The 20924-nt window shown below is 45.3% G+C and overlaps 1 protein-coding gene across 1 annotated transcript in view; it reads right to left on the minus strand.

The window, feature by feature from the left end:
* The window catches only part of LOC146356234 (uncharacterized), a 943348-nt gene that overhangs the window by 61688 nt on the left and 860736 nt on the right, over positions 1 to 20924 (minus strand). The window lies entirely within an intron of this gene.

The following is a 20924-nucleotide window of genomic DNA, read 5'->3' on the forward strand; positions in this document are numbered from 1 at the left end:
GATGGCAGCGAACTTGAGTCAAGAACAAAGAAAGTGGATTCTAAAGCAGTACTGGAAGACTGAAAATGCCGAGTGGGTGCGCACAGTGTGGCAAGAAGCATCTGACACTCCTCCACCAACACGTCTGACAATTTATTGTCTTAGAGATAAATTTGAAGCAACAGGTGCAATGGCTAATGCACCGAAATCTGGATGTCCTAGGACATCTATGACAGAGGAAAATGAGATGAGAGTCGCTCTGACATTTGTGAACAGTTCAAAAAAGTCCACACGATGTGTGTCTAAGCAGCTATCCATACCGAGAACGTCCTTGCAACGCTTAATGCGTAAATTGAAATTGAAGCCATACCATCCAAGACTGTTACATGGTCTTCTGGAGGATGACCCAGACCGTCGGTTGCAATTCTGTGAGATGATGCGTAACCAAATCTCTAACGAACCAGACCTTCTTGATAAGATCATCTGGTCAGATGAGGCTTCTTTCAAGTTGACAGGCCATGTGAACAGGCATAACTGTGTGTATTGGGCAGATGAAAATCCTCATTTGACTATCACATCGCAACTGAACCAGCCAGGCGTCACAGTGTGGGGTGCACTGTCCAGCGAAGGTGTTGTAGGACATGTTGTAGGAATGTTGCAACGTTGATGGAATACATTTCAAGCACTTACGAGATTAAACAGTGTTAAACAAATGAAAATGTAATAAACAATGTAATGAAATGCAAATAAACTATACTGTATACCTACTTTTGGGCCACTCTGTATATATGTATATAGTTCAGGTTACTCCTGCTGTTCTAATATGTTGATTATATTCAGTTTAGTTGTGCTAACTTCTTTTTTTCCTAAGTTAAAAGAAATTGGTTTAAAAGATATGCTGAGTCCATGTTTAAACAGTATAAAAAGATTTTATTCTTTATTATGAACACCCATCAATTATCAGATATCAAGAAAGTTGCCCATGTTCCCATACAGACCTGGAGAAGGTGGGACATTACTAGTTGGCTCACCAGTTGGTTGCCTAACCTAGCTTCTGTTTTGCTTGCCTTGTGTTCTTGCTTCCATGTGCCGCATGATTTCCACTGTAGTTAATCACCAAATGCTTATTTATACCAAGCTGTTCCCATGACCGAAAAGGACTCCATGCCACTTGCTGATACAATGGTAAAAGAATGGATTGCAAAACTCTAACCAAGTTATGGAAGATTGTTGTTGTTCAGTCGTTCAGTCGTGTCCGACTCTTCGTGACCCCATGGACCATAGCACGCCAGGCCTTCCTGTCCTGCGCTCTCTCCTGGAGTGTGCTCAAGTCCATATTCGTTGCATCGGTGATGCTATCTAGCCATCTTATCCTCTGCCATCCCCTTCTCCTTTTGCCTTCAATCTTTCCCAGCATCAGGGTCTTTTCCAGGGAGTTTTCTCTTCGCATTAGGTGGCCAAAATATTTGAGCTTTAGTATCTGTCCTTCCAATGAGCAGTTGGGGTTGATTTCCTTTAGGATGGACTGATTTGACCTCCTTGCAGTCCAGGGGACTCGTAAGAGTCTTCTCCAGCACCACAGTTTGAAAGCATCGATTCTTTGGCGCTCAGCCTTCCTTATAGTCCAGCTCTCACAGCCATACATTACTACTGGGAAAAGCATAGCTTTGATTATATAAACCTTTGTCGGCAAGATGATGTCTCTGCTTCTTACTATGCTGACTAGGTGTGCCATAGCTTTCCTCCCAAGGAGCAAGCGTCTTTTAATTTCATGGCTACAGTCACCGTCTGCGGTGATCTTGGAGCCCAAGGAAGTAAAACCTGTCACTGCTTCCATTTCTTCCCCTTCTATATGCCAGGAAGTGATGGGGCCAGATGCCATGATTTTAGTTTTTTTAATGTTGAGTTTCAAACCAGCTTTTGCACTCTCCACTTTCACCCTCAACAAGAGGCTCTTTAGATCCTCTTTCCTTTCTGCCATTAGGGTGGTATCGTCTGCGTATCTGAGGTTGTTCATAATTCTCCCGGCAATCTTAATTCCAACCTGTGATTCATCCAACCCGGTGTTTCTCATGATGTACTCTGCATATAAATTAAATAAGCAGGGCGACAATATACAGCCTTGTCGTACTCCTTTCCCAATTTGGAACCAATCGGTTGTTCATACTGTTGCTTCTTGACCCTCATAGAGGTTTCTCAGGAGACAGATAAGGTGGTCTGGTACTCCCATCTCTTTCAGAATTTGCCACAGTTTGTTGTGATCCACACAATCAAAGGCTTTAGTGTACTCAATGAAGCAGAAATAGATGTTTTTCTGGAATTCTCTTGCTTTCTCCATGATCCAGCGAATGTTGGCGATTTGATCTCTAGTTCCTCTGCCCCTTCAAAACCCAGCCTGTACTTCTGGTAGTTCTCGGTTCACATACTGCTGAAGCCTAGCTTGTAGGATTTTGAGCATCACCTTGCTGGCATGTGAAATGAGCACAATTGTACGGTAGTTTGAACACTCTTTGGCAGTGTGTATTCTTTCCACCTCTTCTTCATCTCATCTGCTTCTGTTAGGTCCCTGCCTTTTTTGTCCTTTATCATGCCCATTTTTGCACAAAACGTTCCCTTGAGATCTCCAATTTTCTTGAAGGGATCTCTATTCTTTCCCATTCTATTGTTTTCTTCGATTTCTTTGCATTTTTCCTTTAAGAAGGCCTTCTTGTCTCTCCTTGCTATTCTCTGGAACTCTGCATTCAGTTGGCTATATCTTCCCCTTTCTCCCTTGCTTTTTGCTTCCCTTCTTTCCTCAGCTACTTGTAAAAGCCTCATCAGACAGCCACTTTGCTTTCTTGCATTTCTTTTTCTTTGGGATGGATTTCGTTGCTGCCTCCTGAACAATGTTACGGACCTCCGTCCATAGTTCCTCAGGCATTCTGTCTATCAGGTCTAATCCCTTAAATCTATTCCTCACCTCCACTGTATATTCATAAGGGATATGATTGAGGTCATACCTGAATGGTTTAGTGGTTTTCCCTACGTTCTTCAATTTAAGCTGAAATTTTGCAAGAAGCAGCTCATGATCTGAGCCTCAGTCAGCTCCAGGTCTTGTTTTTACTGACTGTATAGAGCTTCTCTATCTTTGGCTGCAAAGTACATAATCAATCTGATTTCGATATTGACCGTCTGGTGATGTCCATGTGTAGAGTCGCTTCTTGTGCTGTTGGAAAAGCGTGTTTGCTATGATCAGCGTGTTCTCTTGGCAAAACTCTGTTGGCCTTTGTCCTGCTTCATTTTGTAACATAACAGGCCATGCTTGCCTGTTATCCCGGTGATTTCTTGACTTCCTACTTTAGCATTCTAATCCCCTATGATGAAGAGGACATCTTTTTTTGGCGTTAGTTCTAGAAGGTGTTGTAGGTCTTCATAGAACCGATCAATCTCAGCTTCTTCGGCCTCAGTGGTTGGGGCATAGACTTGAATTACTGTGATGTTGAATGGTTTGCCTTGGATTCGTACTGAGATCATTCTATCATTTTTGAGATTGTACCCCAGTACTGCTTTTCCCACCCTTTTGTTGACTATGAGTGCTACTCCATTTCTTCTACGGGATTCTTGCCCACAGTAGTAGATATAACGGTCACCTGAATTACATTCGCCCATGCTTGTCCATTTCAGTTTGCTGATTCCCAAGATCTCGATGTTCAATCTTGCCATCTCATGTTTGACCACCTCCAGCTTACCTTGATTCATTGATCTTACATTCCAGGTTCCTAAACAATATTGTTCTTTACAGCATCGGACTTTCTTTTCACTACCAGACACATCCACAGCTGAGTGTCCTTTTGGCTTTGGCCCAGCCTTTTCACTCTTTCTGGCGCTACTTGGAAATTCCCTCTGCTCTTCCCTAGTAGTATATTGGACACCTTCCGACCTGAGGGGCTCATCTTCCGGCGTCATCTCTTTTAGCCTTGTGATACTGTAGTAGCCATATCAGGGGTCAGACTAAGTAGCCTCATGTTCTTGCTGAGCTATTGTTTAGCAAAATAAGAAATGTAGAAGTTTCCTGACTTGTCAGCAAGGCTAAGGTTAAGTCAAATTGCATATCATGTTCCTGTTCTTCACTTATCGTGTCCTATGACCCATTTCCTGTATCATAAACAACTGAGCTAACTGAAAAACCGCAAGAGAAGGGGCAGGGGAGAAATTCGTCTGTGTGAACCATATCTATAAAAGCAATGTGTTAATGTGCCTCAGGGCTTTTGGCTCTTTGGAAGTGATTCCAGCCATAAAGCCCGCGCGTTAATAAAGAAGAACTCTTTTTCCTTCACTCCGTGGTCTCTCTGACTCTGATTTCTGCAACATAAATGGTGCTGTGACTCGGATGGTGGCAGGTACTGAGATAGAGAGGTGGCAGTTGCCTGCTCTTAATCGCCGCACCGGGAGGGAGGGCTCGGCGCACGCCTCCCCTTCTTGGTGCCACCGACCTTCTTGTCGGGTGAACGGGAGAGGGCCTGCGCCGGGACCACCCAAACGGCAGCGAGCGGCAGGAGAACCTTGGGAAGCGGAGGAAGGAACTTGAGCCCTGCCCATACTGCAGCTGCAAATGAGTTGAAACCCACATTGAAGCCTTCAGGAGAAAGGCAAGTATATGGAGTCAAAAGTGGGCCCCGCCTTTAGGAGAAAGGCCACTGTGTGAGGAAAAGTGGGCCCCGCCTTATGAAAAAGGCCAGTGTAAGTATACGTATACAAAAGGGAACCCACCCAATTGGGGGTGGAAGGGGGACTTGATCACTCCCCGAGCATGCACTAATACTCAGCAAGGCGCTGAGGAAACTGCTTCGCTCTAGTGGAGTGGGAGAGTGGGCGGCAGGGATATATGAATGAAGTGGCGAAATTGAAGATTGTGTGAGTGGCTACTGCGGTTTCTGTCGCATACTGTTGACCGTCCGGGTGCCCAGGCCAGTAGCAAAGTGCGTGGTGTGAAATTCCTTTTGTGTCAGCCAGTGAGACCCCTTACTGACCTATCCCTTTCCTTCATTGTGTCCGTCTTCATCTTAGGAGGGAGGCTATGGGAGGTGGGGGAAGCAAGACTTGCACCCCCTTGGGATGTATGTTAAAGAATTTTAAAAAGGGCTTCAGCAGAGATTACGGTGACCCCCCCATGAACCCCCAGCGGCTACAAACATTGTGTGAAGTAGAGTGGCCTTCTTTTAGTGTAGGATGGCCCAGTGAGGGCTCTCTGGAGCCCGGTAAAATCAGCCATGTATATTCGATCGTGGTTGGGGAGCCTGGACACCCTGATCAATTTCCTTATATAGACTCATGGGATTCTGTAGTCCGAACCTCTCCCCCGTGGTTAAAGAAATGCCTAGAGACCCAGGCTAAAATTCTGGTGCTTAGAAAGGAAAAGTTAGCTAAGAAACTGCAGCCAGTGTTAGAATCTCCGAGTGAAGATCTGACGGCGCTAATGGCAATTCCGCCCCCTTATGTCCCACGTGACTTTGGCGTTGTTACACTGCCTCATCATGGATCAGCCCCACCGGCCCCAGCGGCTGCTGAACTGGCACCTATGACACCCCCTGCAGACATCGCCACTGAGTTCGACGTGGCTAGGACTCCGCTGTCACCGCCCGTATCAACTCCCACCGATAGTGTCTCGCCAATTTCGGCTACAGTCCTCAATTCCCAGATCTCACCTGCCCAGACTTCTACTTCTACAGGTTCACCTCTAATGCCTCAATCGGCACTTTTAAAAGATTTAGATGAAATACGACACTGGGCTGAGAGTCTGGCAAAAACGCTGGCCCTCCCAAAGATACGCCCTTCTCAAAAAGATGAGGACTTAGGCCTGTCTGCTGCCCACCGGTTAAGAAGTTTGGATAGCGGAGTTCAACCTCTGCTCCCTTTGAGACAAATAACCCAGTTAGTGGCTAATCCAGATCTAGATGCAGAAGAACGATATATACCTGTCCAGGCATACACTTATGCATCCTTTACCACCTCTGATTTATTAAATTGGAAAACCCATTATGCCTCATACACTGAAAAGCCTCATGAGCTAGTAGAGCTGTGCTCTAGTATCATGGCTTCGCATATGCCCAATTGGCAAGACTGCCAACAGTTGCTATTGACATTGTTCACCACTGAGGAGAGGCGATGGATCCTTCAGCAGGCAGAGCGAATTGCCCTGGGAAGAGCTCCCGAGAATTATGTGAATGCACAAGAATGGATGAGAGAGAGAGTGCCCCTGGAAAACCCCCGTTGGGATCCAAACACACCAGCGGGATTGGAGCGCCTCACCCAATATCAAACTCTGCTATTAGAAGCCATGAGGGCAGGAATGAAAAAGTCAATTAACATGACTGAAGTGTCTGAAGTACTGCAAGGTGCCACTGAGACCCCCGGAGCATATTTAGAGCGTCTCTTAGATGCATACCGCCAGTATACCCCCCTCGACCCAGAGGCCCCAGACAACATGAAGATGGTCAATATGACCTTTGTAGCTCAAAGTTATTCAGACATCCAGAAAAAGCTACAGAAGCTAGATGGTTTTGCAGGGAAGAATTTGACAGAACTATTGGAAGTAGCTCAGAAGGTATATGTGAATAGGGATCAAGAAGAATAAAAGAAGAAGGAAAAGAGGATGGTTAAAAAAGCAGAATTGCTCGCTGCGGCATTGGTAGAGCAGCGAGGTGGGGGGCAAGGAAGAGGCAGAGGATTAAAAGGATGTGGACGAGGGAATGAGAAAGGATCTGGTCAAGGAAGAAGAGTTTTGGGAAAGAATCAGTGTGCCCAGTGCGGGCAAAATGGACATTGGTGGCGTGAATGCCCAAATGGAATAAATTAGACATACAGAGAAGAAAATCGAGGAGGCCAAAACGGGCAAGGGAGGGGACAGCTTGGTTGGCAACCGAACTGGCAAATGCAGGGATCTGCAGGAATGTATGAGGTAGCCCCCTTAATGGGAGTGACTGAGGCTGAAAGTCTCGAATAGGACAGACCGGGCCCCCTTAATCTTGGCCCCGGGGAGCCCCTGGTCACTGCCACTGTGGGGGGCCATGACATTGACTTTATGATTGACACTGGAGCAGCCTCATCTGTAATAACCTACCCGCTTGCTTCCCTCACCCATCAAAAAGTACGGGTGGTAGGGGCGATTGGAGTAGTAGAGGAAAGACCCTTGTTAGAACAAAGGACCTGTCAGCTTGGATCCCATATGGTGGAACATCAGTTCTTATACCTACCCGAGTGTCCGGTGCCATTATTGGGGCGTGATTTGTTGTCCAAACTGAGGGCCCAAATATCATTTGAAGAAGACGGAACGGCTGCCATCACTTTTCGAAGAACCAGGAGGGGCATGAAGCTTTTAACTTTTACTTATCCACAAGAAGAAGAATGGAGATTGCATTGGACCATGCCAGTACTAGATGAAGAGCCATGGCAGGCATTTAATGTGCCTGGGGTGTGGGCAGAAGATAACCCACCAGGAATGGCAAAATGTGTGCCACCCGTTGTAGTTGAATTAAAACCAGGGGCGGTGCCAGTGCATGTACAACAGTATCCACTGCCGCGACAAGCGATACTAGGAATTCAGAAGCATCTAGACCGTTTGTTAAAATGTGGTATCCTCCGAGAATGTCAGTCACCATGGAGTACACCCCTTTTGCCAGTAAAGAAACCCGGCAAAAATGAATATCGCCCGGTGCAAGACTTGAGGCTGGTCAACCAAGCAACAGTAACAATACATCCGGTAGTCCCTAACCCGTATATATTGCTGGGTCTGATTCCGTCTGAAGCAACTCATTTTACTACATTAGATTTGAAAGATGCTTTATTTTGCATTCGACTGGCGCCTGAGAGCCAAGCCATCTTTGCCTTCCAATGGGAGGATCAATTAACGGGAAGAAAAACCCAAATGACATGGTCCAGGTTTCCTCAGGGGTTCAAAAACTCACCCACTATATTTGGTACACCCCTAAGTCAAGACCTGCGAGACTTTCACTCAGAACCCAGGAAAAGAGTTTTGCTACAGTATGTAGACGATTTGATGCTTGCGACGTCGTCATAATTTGAATGCAGGCAAGGCACCCATGAATTGTTACAACTCTTGTGGGATCGTGGATACAAAGTGTCCTGGAAAAAGGCGCAGTTATGTAAAACCCAAGTACAATATCTGGGGTTTATAGTGTCTCAACGACAACGCAAATTGGGTCCTGAACAAAAAGAGACTGTGTGTGCCCTACCTGAACCAACAACCAGGAGGCAAGTACGGGAGTTCCTAGGAGCCGCTGGGTTTTGCAGAATTTGGATCCCCAATTTTGCTGTGATGAGCAAGCCCCTATATGAAGCTACTAAAGGTCCAGAAACAGCTCTTTTCCAATGGGACAAGCCGCAGAGGAAGGCTTTTGTAGACATCAAAAAGGCGCTGCTCCAAGCGCCAGCTTTAGGACTTCCAGATGTAACAAAGCCCTTTTTGCTGTATGTTCACGAACGAGACAATGTAGCTGTAGGAGTACTGACACAACAACTCGGCTCATGGCAGCGCCCCGTGGCATATCTATCTAAATAATTAGATCCTGTTGCCAGAGGCTGGCCAGCATGTTTAAAGGCTATTGCAGCAACAGCTCTCCTAGTTAAGGAGGCAGATAAGTTATCAATGGGGCAAGAGCTAGTGGTGCGGGTCCCACATGCAGTATTCACACTAATGGAATACAAAGGAAATTACTGGTTCACCAACGAGCGCATGACCAAGTAGCAAGCTATGCTCTGTGAAAACCCACACATTAAATTAGAAGTGTCTTCTAGTCTAAATCCAGCCACCTTGCTACCAGTAGAATCAGGGGGTCAACCTGAACATAACTGCATTGAGACTATGGATGAAGTTTATTCTAGTCGGCCGGACCTGCGTGATAGTCCGTGGCCCCACCCAGATGTCACCTACTTCACAGATGGAAGTAGTTTTGTCCGAGATGGAAAAAGATATGCAGGCTATGCAGTGGTAACTAGAGACAAAGTAAATGAAGCAAGCCCTCTGTCCGTAGGGACCTCAGCTCAAAAGGCGGAGCTGATCACCCTTATTCGAGCTTTGACGCTGGCTGCTGGACTCACAGTCAACATTTACACAGATTCCAAGTATGCGTTCACCACTCTCCATGCCCATGGAGCACTATACCGTGAGAAGGGGTTAATAAACTCAGCAGGCCAGGGCATTAAAAGTGTGGTAGAAATTTCAGCTTTATTAGATGCTGTGTGGCACCCTAAACGTGTAGCAGTGATGCATTGTCGAGGGCATCAGAAAGGAACCAACGATATCGCCAAGGGAAACCAATGGGCAGACCAGTGGCTAAGCAGGCCGCCCTTAGAAGTAACCAAGATAAGGCAGAAGAATTGGCACTCTTAGCAACCCCATTGTTCCAAGTCGACTTGACAGACGCGTACCCAAAGTATACTGCAGAGAAAGACCAAATGGCTGTTGAGTCTTTAAGAGCAAAGAAGACTGCCCAGAGGTGGTGGGAACTGCCAGATGGACGGATTTTTGTACCACACCAGCTAACCTGGAGTATTGTGCAGGCAGCTCATAAAGCCACCCATTTAGGGAAAAGTGCCCTAGCAGCGCTGTTACAAAAGCAAGTTTACATCAATGGGATACACAGCTTTACCAAGTCAGCATCTATGCGGTGTATAGAATGTACCAAAAATAACCCAAAACAAGGAAGGGGACCTCTGCCAGGAGTTCAGCAGCATGGTACCCTCCCTTTTGAAGCTCTAGTAGTTGACTTTACCGACATGCCCAGGGCAGGACCTTATTGTTACCTATTAGTCTTCGTATGTTCTTACACGGGATGGGTAGAGGCCTAGCCGACCCGGACTGAGAAAGCAAGGGAAATTATAAAAGCTTTAATGAAAGACATTATCCCGAGACATGGGCTGCCTCTGTTTATTGGATCTGATAATGGCCCTGCCTTTATTGATAAAGTGTTGCAAGAAGTTAACCGTCTACTAGGCATCCAGTGGAAACTTCATTGTGCCTATCGTCCACAGAGTTCCGGACAGGTAGAAAGAATGAACCGAACTATCAAAACCCATTTAGCCAAGCTGTGTCAAGAAACCAAGCAGAAATGGACAGAAATGTTGCCCTTAGCTCTGTTCAGAATCTGATGTACTCCCCACAAAACTACTGGTTTGTCCCCGTTTGAACTGATGTACGGTAGGCCTCCTCAAATTTTGGTTAGATTAAAAGGAAACCTACAAGAACTAGCAAACGTTAGCTTAAGACAAGAGGTCCAGGCGCTGGGCAAAGTTCTTCAAGCCCAGCGTCGCTTTGTCTTAGAAAATAAGCCCCCAATTCCCATTACAGAGATTCATCCTTTCCAACCAGGAGATGAAGTATGGGTCAAAGAGTGGAAAAATGACCCTTTGACTCCCAGATGGAGAGGACCAAAAACTGTTATACTTTCCACCCCCACAGCTGTGAAAGTAGCTGGAGTTAAACCCTGGATACATTGGACATGAGTCAAGAGAGCGAGGGGGGGGGAATGGACTGTGAACAGAAATCCTGAAAATCCTTTAAAAATTATTCTGAAAAAGCAGTAAGAAGACTCAGGCTAGACCTTACTGTGGGCACACCGAGAGACTGTCCACCCTGCGTACGGTCAGACCTGCAACTGGGGAAAATTGAAGAAGGGGACTAGACCCTACTGCAGCTTGCCAGGTGAATAGCTGCCCAGCGTACGGTCAGATCCCAAAGATCAAACATGCGTGTTGTAGTGTTAGTAGTGTTGCATTGTGTTTCCTCAATAAGGTACGCAAAAAGGGGGTTTGCCCCTAGAGAGGGAAATCTGTCCCAGCGATTCACTGATAATTACTGGCTTCACTTAGCTAACATCACTGGAGTAAAGCATTTTTGTTTACCAAGAGATATACCTGCAAACAGGCTTATTGGCTCTTGCCTAATACCTGTCTGTAAACATCCTGAAAGAATTCAAAATGATACTATGTTAAGCAATTTTAATATAAACTTGACTTATTCCCAAAATTCTGACTGGGGCATAGTTACGAAAATCTTACCCCCTACAGAGTTCACTCTACGTACTCCCATCGTAGCTGGAACAAATGCCACTTGTGGACGAATGATTGTCAAAAATCTTCTGGGAAATGTAAAGCTATCCCTGGCCCCCCCTTCCACTGTAATGAAATTCAAAACATATCTTTTAATTATGCACATATACTTCTGCCTCATGGATGGTTTTGGACCTGTGGTTCCCGTACCTGGTCATTCATTCCAGCTAACTTGTCTGATAACCACCCATGTTGCCTTAGCCGCCTGGTGCCAATTCTTCCCCGGTGGCCAGAGGAAATCCGTCGACGGCAGCCTAGAGCACTCCAACTAACTGAAAATTGTAATAGCCACCTACAGCTATACTCAGACTCAGAAAAATTGGCACTGGCAGTATCGTTAGTTGGAGTTCCAGGTCTAGCCTTGGCTGATGGTCTGGAAATCAACCGGTTAGCTATTAGCTTGGCCAAGAGCATAAATACCACCTCACGAGCATTGTTGTTGTTGTTGTTCAGTCGTTCAGTCATGTCCGACTCTTCGTGACCCCATGGACCATAGCACGCCAGGCCTTCCTGTCCTGCACTCTCTCCCGGAGTGTGCTCAAGTTCATCTTCATTGCATCAGTGATGCTATCTAGCCATCTCATCCTCTGTCGTCCCCTTCTCCTTTTGCCTTCAGTCTTTCCCAGCATCAGGGTCTTTTCCAGAGAGTTTTCTCTTTGCATTAGGTGGCCAAAATATTTCAGCTTCAGCTTCAGTATCTGTCCTTCCAATGAGCAGTCAGGGTTGATTTCCTTTAGGATGGACTGATTGGACCTCCTTGCAGTCCAGGGGACTCGTAAGAGTCTTCTCCAGCACCACAGCTCGAAAGCATCAATTCTTCGGCGCTCAGCCTTCCTTATACTCCAGTTCTCACAGCCATACATTACTACTGGGAAAACCATAGCTTTGATTAGATGGACCTTTGTCGGCAAGGTGATGTCTCTGCTTCTTACTATGCTGTCTAGGTTTGCCATAGCTTTCCTTCCAAGGAGCAAGCGTCTTTTAATTTCATGGCTACAGTCACCGTCTGCGGTGATCTTGGAGCCCAAGAAAGTAAAATCTGTCACTGCTTCCATTTCTTTTCTATATGCTAGGAAGTGATGGGGCCAGATGCCATGATCTTCGTTTTTTTAATGTTGAGTTTCAAACCAGCTTTTGCACTCTCCTCTTTCACCCTCAACAAGAGGCTCTTTAGATCCTCTTCGCTTTCTGCCATTAGGGTGGTATCGTCTGCATATCGGAGGTTGTTGATAATTCTCCCGGCAATCTTAATTCCGACCTGTGATTCATCCAACCCGGCATTTCTCATGATGTACTCTGCATATAAGTTAAATAAGCAGGGTGACAATATGCAGCCTTGTCGTACTCCTTTCCCAATTTTGAACCACTCGGTTGTTCCATGTCTGGTTCTTACTGTTGCTTCTTGACCCTCGTACAGGTTTCTCAGGAGACAGGTAAGGTGGTCTGGTACTCCCATCACTTTAAGAATTTGCCACAGTTTGTTGTGATCCACACAATCAAAGGCTTTAGCGTAGTCAATGAAGCAGAAATAGACGTTTTTCTGGAATTCTCTTGCTTTCTCCATGATCCAGCGAACGTTGGCGATTTGATCTCTAGTTCCTCTGCCTCTTTGAAACCCAGCTTGTACTTCCAGTAGTTCTCGGTTCGCATACTGCTGAAGCCTAGCTTGTAGGATTTTGAGCATCACCTTGCTGCCATGTTGAATGAGCGCAATTGTGCGGTAGTTTGAACACTCTTTGGCGTTGCCCTTCTTTGGAACTGGTATGTAAACTGACCTTTTCCAGTCTTGTGGCCATTGTTGAGTGTTCCAAATTTGTTGGCATATTGAATGCAGCACTCTAACAGCATCATCTTTTAGGATTTTAAATAGCTCAGCTGGAATACTGTCATCTCCGCTAGCTTTGTTGTTACTAATGCTTCCTAAGGCCCACTTCACTTCACTCTCGAGGATGTCCGGCTCAAGTTCAGTGACCGCACTATCATGGCTATCAGGGACATTCAGATCTTTCCTGTATAGTTCTTCTGTGTATTCTTGCCACCTCTTCTTAATCTCATCTGCTTCTGTTAGGTCCCTGCCTTCTTTGTCCTTTATCATGCCCGTCTTTGCGCAAAACGTTCCCTTGAGATCTCCAATTTTCTTGAAGAGATCTCTAGTCTTTCCCATTCTGTTGTTTTCCTCGATTTCTTTGCATTGTTCATTTAAGAAGGCCTTCTTGTCTCTCCTTGCTATTCTCTGGAACTCTGCATTCAGTTGGATATATCTTCCCCTTTCTCCCTTGCTTTTCGCTTCCCTTCTTTCTTCAGCTACTTGTAAAGCCTCATCAGACAGCCACTTGGCTTTCTTGCATTTCTTTTTCTTTGGGATGGATTTCGTTGCTGCCTCCTGAACAATGTTACGGACCTCCGTCCATAGTTCCTCAGGCACTCTGTCTATCAGGTCTAATCCCTGAAATCTATTCCTCACCTCCACTGTATATTCATAAGGGATATGATTGAGGTCATACCTGAATGGTTTAGTGGTTTTCCCTACGTTCTTCAATTTAAGCTGCAATTTTGCAAGAAGCAGCTCATGATCTGAGCCTCAGTCAGCTCCAGGTCTTGTTTTTACTGACTGTATAGAGCTTCTCTATCTTTGACAGCAAAGGACATAATCGATCTGATTTCGATATTGACCATCTGGTGATGTCCATGTGTAGAGTCGTCTCTTGTGCTGTTGGAAAAGAGTGTTTGCTATGATCAGCGTGTTCTCTTGGCAAAACTCTATTAGCTTTTGTCCTGCTTCATTTTGTACACCAAGGCCATGCCTGCCTGTTGTCCTGGTGATTTCTTGACTTCCTACTTTTGCATTCCAATCCCTTATGATGAAGAGGACATCTTTTTTTGGTGTTAGTTCTAGAAGGTGTTGTAGGTCTTCATGGAACCCATCAACCTCAGCTTCTTCGGCATCAGTGGTTGGGGCATAGACTTGAATTACTGTGACGTTGAATGGTTTGCCCTGGATTCGTACTGAGATCATTCTATCGTTTTTGAGATTGTACCCCAGTACTGCTTTTCCCACCCTTTTGTTGACTATGAGTGCTACTCCATTTCTTCTACGGGATTCTTGCCCACAGTAGTAGATATGATGGTCACCTGAATTAAATTCGCCCATGCCTGTCCATTTGAGTTCGCTGATTCCCAAGATGTCGATGTTCAATCTTGCCATCTCATGTTTGACCACCTCCAGCTTACCTTGATTCATTGATCTGACATTCCAGGTTCCTAAACAATATTGTTCTTCACAGCATCGGATTTTCTTTTCACCTCCAGACACATCCACAGCTGAGTGTCCTTTCGGCTTTGGCCCAGCCGCTTCACTCTTTCTGGCGCTACCTGGAAATACCCTCTACTCTTCCCCAGTAGTATTGTCACTATTATCACTATTATTGTCACTATTATTATAATATAATAATAGTGACAAAAATATTGTCACTATTCATGAGCATTGTCAGTATTAAATAAAGAGTTGCGTGACTTAAGAGGTGCTGTTCTGGAAAATAGAGCTGGTATAGATTACCTCTTCCTTCTTCATCATCTGGGTTGTGAGACGCACCAAAAACTTTGCTGTTTTAATTTAACTGATAATAGTAATGCTGTAGATGTACAGATCAACAATCTGCAACATATAGTGGCTGATATAAAAATAGGACAACATGATTGGCTTGATTGGTTGACCTCTTGGCTTCCAAATCTCAGCTGGCTCAAGGCATTGTTTATTCTGATCTTACCAGTGATATTAATGGGGGCACTGTTATGCTTTTGCACTCCCTGGCTTATGCGTTGCTTAAACAATTTGTTTACTGCCTCGGCCACAAAAACGGCCGCCCTCTACGCTCTAATAGCTCAGCAGGACATTAAGTAAGAGAGTTGCCATAAGAGTCCTGTATCATGTTTTGCAAACTATAATGACTATTTGCTTAGTAAAAATGCTATAATTGTAGTAAAATTATGCATTTAAGGGGGGAATGTAGTAGCCATATCGGGGGTCAGCCTAAGTAGCCTTGCTGAGCTATTGTTTAGCAAAATAAGAAATGTAGAAGTTTTCTGACTTGTCAGCAAGGCTAAGGTTAAGTCAAATTGCATATCATGTTACTGTTCTTTGCTTATCATGTCCTATGACCCATTTCCTGTATCATAAACAACTGAGCTAACTGAAAAGCCACAAGAGAAGGGGTGGGGGAGAAATTCGTCTGTGTGTAACCATATCTATAAAAGCAATGTGTTAATGTGCCTCGGGGCTTTTGGCTCTTTGGAAGTGATTCCAGCCATAAAGCCCGCGCGTTAATAAAGAACACTTTTTCCTTCACTCCGTGGTCTCTCTGACTCTGATTTCTGCAACAATACGTACCATGGGGTTTTCTTGGCAAGAATACTGGAGTGGGTTGCCATTTCCTTCTCCAGCGGACCACATTTTGTCAGAACTCTCCGCCATGACCTGTCCGTCTTGGGTGGCCCTGCATGGCATAGCTTATGGCTTCACTGAGTTATGCTGTAGCAGCCATATCAGGGGGTCAGACTAAGTGGTCTCATGTTCTTGCTGAGCTAGCATAGTTTGGCAGCAGGAACAGCAAAATTAAACTTTCCTTGTCAGCAAGATGAATTGCATAACATAGTTATGTTCTCTGTTCCTTTTGCTTATTGCATCAACTGTATCTTAGTTCTTAACATAGAATGCCCTGTAACCTATTTCCTGTACTGTAAACAACTGTGCCAACTGTAAAACCACAAGAGAGGGGGTGGGAGAAAGGGTCGCTTGTGTGTCATCAACTCTATAAAAGTAATGTGTGGCAATGCCTCGAGGCTTCCGGCTCTTTGGAAATGATTCCAGCCTTAAGCCCGCGCGTTAAATAAAGAATCTCTTTTTCCTTCACTCCGTGGTCTCTCTGACTCTGGGTTCTGCAACATAAATGTTGCCGTGACTCAGATGTGGCAGGCTCTGAGACAGAAAGGTGGCAGTTGCCTACTCTTAATCGCCGCACCGGGAGGGAGGGCTCGGCGCATGCCTCCCTTTCTTGGCGCCACCGACCTTTTTGTCGGGTGAATGGGAGAAAGCCTGCGCCGGGATCGCCCAAACGGCAGCGAGCAGCAAGAGAACCTTGGGAAGCGGAGGAAGGAACTTGAGCCCTGCCTATACTGCAGCTGCAATTGAGTTGAAACCCACACTGGAAGCCTTCGGGAGAAAGGCAAGTATATGGAATAAAAAGAGGGCCCCGCCTTTAGGGAAAAAGGCCACTGGGCAGAAAAAAAGAGGGCCCCACCTTCTGAAGAAGGTCAGTGTTGGTATACGTATACAAAAAGAACCTACCCCTTGAGGGTAGAAGGGGGGCCTGATCACACCCCCGAGCGGGCGCCAGTACCTAGCAAAGCGCTAAGGAAGCCGCTTCCGCTCTAGTGAAAAAGTGGGTGGCAGGGACATATGAATAAAATGGTGAGAATTGATGATTGTGTGAGTGGCTACTGCGGTTTCTGTTGCATACCGTTGACCGTCCGGGTGCCCAGGCCAGTAGCAAAGTGCGTGGTGTGAAATTCCTCTCATGTCGGTCAGTGAGACCCCTTACTCGCTGACCAATCCCCTTCCCTCTTTGTGTCCGTCTTCATCTTAAGAGGGAGGCTATGGGAGGTGGGGGAAGCAAGAATTGCACCCCCTTGAGATGTATGTAAAAAAAAAGGGGGAAAGATTTTTTTTTTTTTTAAAGATTCAGAATAGAGAGAGGAAACAGCAAAAAGCTCAAGGTTGAGCTGAGGAAAAAAAAAAAAGAACAAGATCTGAGGCTGTTAATTAGAGAAATGTTGCAGGACAGCCTGGCTTTTAACAAAGTGTGGGAGCGTGAGAGTGTAAGGCCGAAGAAGTAGCTGTTAGCCTAGAGTGCCGAGGGGGGGGGGGCAGGAAAATTGCCCACAACGTTCTGAGTTGTGCAACATCATCACCTCGCCTAATTGAAATGAAATCCCTAAGAAATAAAAACTGAAAATGAAGACCCAGAAGATGAAGGCGCAAAATAGAGAATAAAAATGAAGAATCAGCCCCCAGGGCACAGGCTAGACCCCTCTTCGAGTGGAAAGTGTGCCATAAGACTGTCCCAAGGCAGAATGAAGCGGAAAGACCACGATGAAGATCTCTGTCAAGGTAGCCGTGTTTAGCTTTGAACTGTCCTAGAATTTTGTAGAGCCTGTAGACCACCAGCTATATGATTTCTGAAGAGCGTAACCGTTAAGCTTTTGCCGTGGGATTCCCTGCAATGAAGAAATCTCACTAATTTGAGTGTCCAGTGTTGGACTGCCTAAGTGTGTGTGTTGAAGAGACCGAGAAACCAGACAGCATGTTCCTGGCCAAGCCAAAATCACGCTACTAACATGTTCCTGGAAGCTGCAATAAACTGTGTAAGTTGGAAGACCCAACCTGATTGAGAAGAAAAGAAGATATTGGAGTAACTGTCTTAAAAAACAGTGAGATTTGTGTAGCTGGCTGGCTGACGCTGTCAGTGATGTTACAACTTTAAATTAAGACTGTTTTCCTGTTTGAGACCCCAGCGAAAAAAGCTGACCTATTTGTTGCCCGTGCCAAAGCAAAGATTTGGCTGCCCTGTACCTCATCGTGTCCTGTTTTGAGCTTGGGATTTACAAATACAAACAAACTGAGAAGCTTGCCTTTGAAGTCCTGCAAATCACCCCACCGCCTCCCCGAAGAAGATTAATGGCTGCCTGAAAAATGCAAGTATAAGGCGATGCCCATCACCCCCCAGCGTCCTGAGTTTCGGCACTTTGCTTTCGTGTACCAAGTTGAAGGGGAAGAGAAGAGGTGTGTGTGTGTGTGTGTGTGTGTGTGTGTGTGATATTGTAAATCCCTGGCTAGCTCGTCTAGTGATAGATAGCCCTGAGAGCTTTCCCCCCCAATTGCTGGATCTGCTCCATCATGCCTTACCATGCAAAAAGTGTTTACAAGAAGCTGTGCCTGAGAACCAAACACTTCTAGCCTATGCTGAAAATGCTTGCTAGTGTTGTGCTGCCTCATGAGTAACATGTAAACCCATTTAGCTCAATAGCTCATGGTTCAGAGAAGCTGTCTGATCCAACCATTAGGTGCGCCTGTGTGCTGTAAGTTACCCAATAAAGTCTCCTTGTAAGTAATCCCCCTCCCCACCGCTGGAATCCCAAAACACAAGCGGAGCTAGAGCACCTCACCCAGTATCAAACCCTGCTGTTAGAAGCCATGAAGGCAGGTATGAAGAAGTCAGTTAATATGACTAAAGTGTCTAAAGTGCTGCAAAGTGCCACCGAGGCCCCAGAGCATACTTGGAGCGTCTTTTAGATGCCTATTGCCAGTATACCCCCCTCGACCCAGAGGCCCAAGAAGACGTGGAAGAAATAGAAGAAGACCTGGCAGAGGCAGAGAATTCTTAAGAAAAAAACCAGTGTGCCCAGTGTGGACAAAATAGACATTGGTGGCAAGAATGCCCAAATAAAATGAATCAAATACACAAAAGAGAAAACCAAAGGAGCCAGAATGGGCGAGAGAGAAGACAGCTTGAGAGGGGCCGTGACATTGACTGTGAGGGGCCGTGACATTGACTTCATAATTGACACTGGAGTGGCATCAAGAGCAAACAAACATTAGCCTTAAACAAGAAGTCCAAACACTGGGCAAAGTTCTTCAAGCCCAGCTTCGCTTTGTCTTAGAAAATAAGCCCCCAATTCCCATCACAAAAGTTCATCCTTTCCAACCAGGAAATAAAGTATAAGTTAAAAAGTAGAAAAATAACCCTTTGACTCCCAGATAGAGAGGACTAAAAACTGTTATACTTTCCACCCCCGCAGCTATAAAAGCAGCTGGAGTTAAACCCTGGATACATTAGACACGAGTCGAGAGAGTGAGAGGGGGGGAGTAGACTGTAAACAAAAATCCTTTGAAAGGATTTCTTTCCTTTTCAAAAATCCTTTAAAAGTCATTCTAAAGAAGCAGTAAGAAAACTCAGGCTAGACCTTACTGTGGGCACACCGGGAGACCCTGTATCCCTGCATATGGTCAGACCTGCAACTGGGGAAAATTGAAGGGGACTAGACCCTACTGCAGCTTGCCAGGTGAATAGCTGCCCAGCGTACGGTCAGATCCCAAAGAAGATCAAACATGCGTGCTGTAGTGTTAGTAGTGTTGCACTGTGTTTCCTTAATAAGGTACGCAAAAAGGGGGTTTGCCCCTAGAGAGGGAAATCTGTCCCAGCGATTCGCTGATAATTACTGGCTTCACCTAGCTAACATCACTGGAATAAAACATTTTTGTTTGCCAAGAGATATACCTGCAAACAGGTTTTTTTTTAATCTTTTTCTCCCCCATCATTTAATTTGACTAATAATAGTAATGCTGTAGATGTTCAAATCAATAATCTGCATGCATAATATAGTGGCTGACATAATGGGACAAAACAATTAGCTAAATTGGTTAACCCCTTGGCTTCCAGATCTTAGCTGGCTTAAAAGCATTGTTCATCCTAATTCTATCAGTGTTGTTCATAGAGATACTGTTATGCCTTTGCATTCCTTGTCTTATGCGCTGTTTAACCAATCTGTTTTATGTCTCGGCTAATAAAACTGCCGCCCTCTACGCTCTAATAGCTCAACAAGATATTAAGTAAGAGGGTTGCTATAAGAGTCCTGTGTTATGCTTCGCAAACCAGAATGTCTACTTGTGTAATGAAATGCTATAATTGTAATGAAATTATGCATTTAAGGGGGGAATGTAGCAGCCATATCAGGGGGTCAGACTAAGTGGTCTCATGTTCTTGCTGAGCTAGCATAGTTTGGCAGCAGGAACAGCAAAATTAAACTTTCCTTGTTAGCAAGACGAATTGCATAACATAGTTATGTTCTCTGTTTCTTTTGCTTATTGCAGCAACTGCATCTTGGTTCTTAACATAGAATGCCCTGTAACCTATTTCCTGTGCTGTAAACAACTGTGCCAACTGTAAAACCACAATAGAGGGGGTGGGAGAAATGGTCGCTTGTGTGTCATCAACTCTATAAAAGTAATGTGTGGCAATGCCTCGAAGCTTCTGGCTCTTTGGAAATGATTCCAGCCTTAAGCCCGCGCGTTAAAGAATCTCTTTTTCCTTCACTCCGTGGTCTCTCTGACTCTGGGTTCTGCAACAATGCAAGCCCCTTCGCCACAACAAGGCAATGATCCATGAATACTGTTCACAGTATGTGCTCCAAGGGGGGATTGAGAAGCGCAAAAAAGCTCCTTCCCATTTCCTGGTATAATCTCGACAGTTAGGGTTCAGAGGCTTGATCATATAAGATTAGGACTGTTGTTATTAGCTTGACCAGAGTGACTCCATCTTTGCTCGTTATATAACCTTTGCTAAGGCTGATGGGATTGTTATGCTGTTCATGCACTTTTAGCTGTCAGAGCAGCAAGAAATGTTCCAAGAAATGAACTGCTTGAGCAAGAACATGTAACCGACTGTTTGTACTTCAGCCAAACCACAGAATGTTCTACTTAGCTTTGTGGTTAGGCATATCTTTCCATTCTTATAAACAAGTTGTCACCCGCTGTCACCCACGCGCAAGGAGAAACTTTAGGGACTTTCCTGATAGCGATCTAAGAAACTTTAGATGCTTTTCTCTTAGTAATAGATGTAACAAAGTGGACAATTACTGAGGCATGGGTGCTTTTGTTTAGGTCACTCCAGCTAGCTATAGAAGACCAGCCTGAGGTTTCCTCGGGGGTGGAGCTATTTTCTTGTACGCAGCCTTGCTCCAGCAATAAAACGCCTTGGGCCTTTCCCCGGGTCGATGGCTTCATT

This window comes from Heloderma suspectum, chromosome 2 (genome assembly GCF_057233095.1).
Source record: "Heloderma suspectum isolate Gila_16-S chromosome 2, 16-S_ref, whole genome shotgun sequence".
Taxonomy (NCBI): Eukaryota; Metazoa; Chordata; class Lepidosauria; order Squamata; family Helodermatidae; genus Heloderma; species Heloderma suspectum.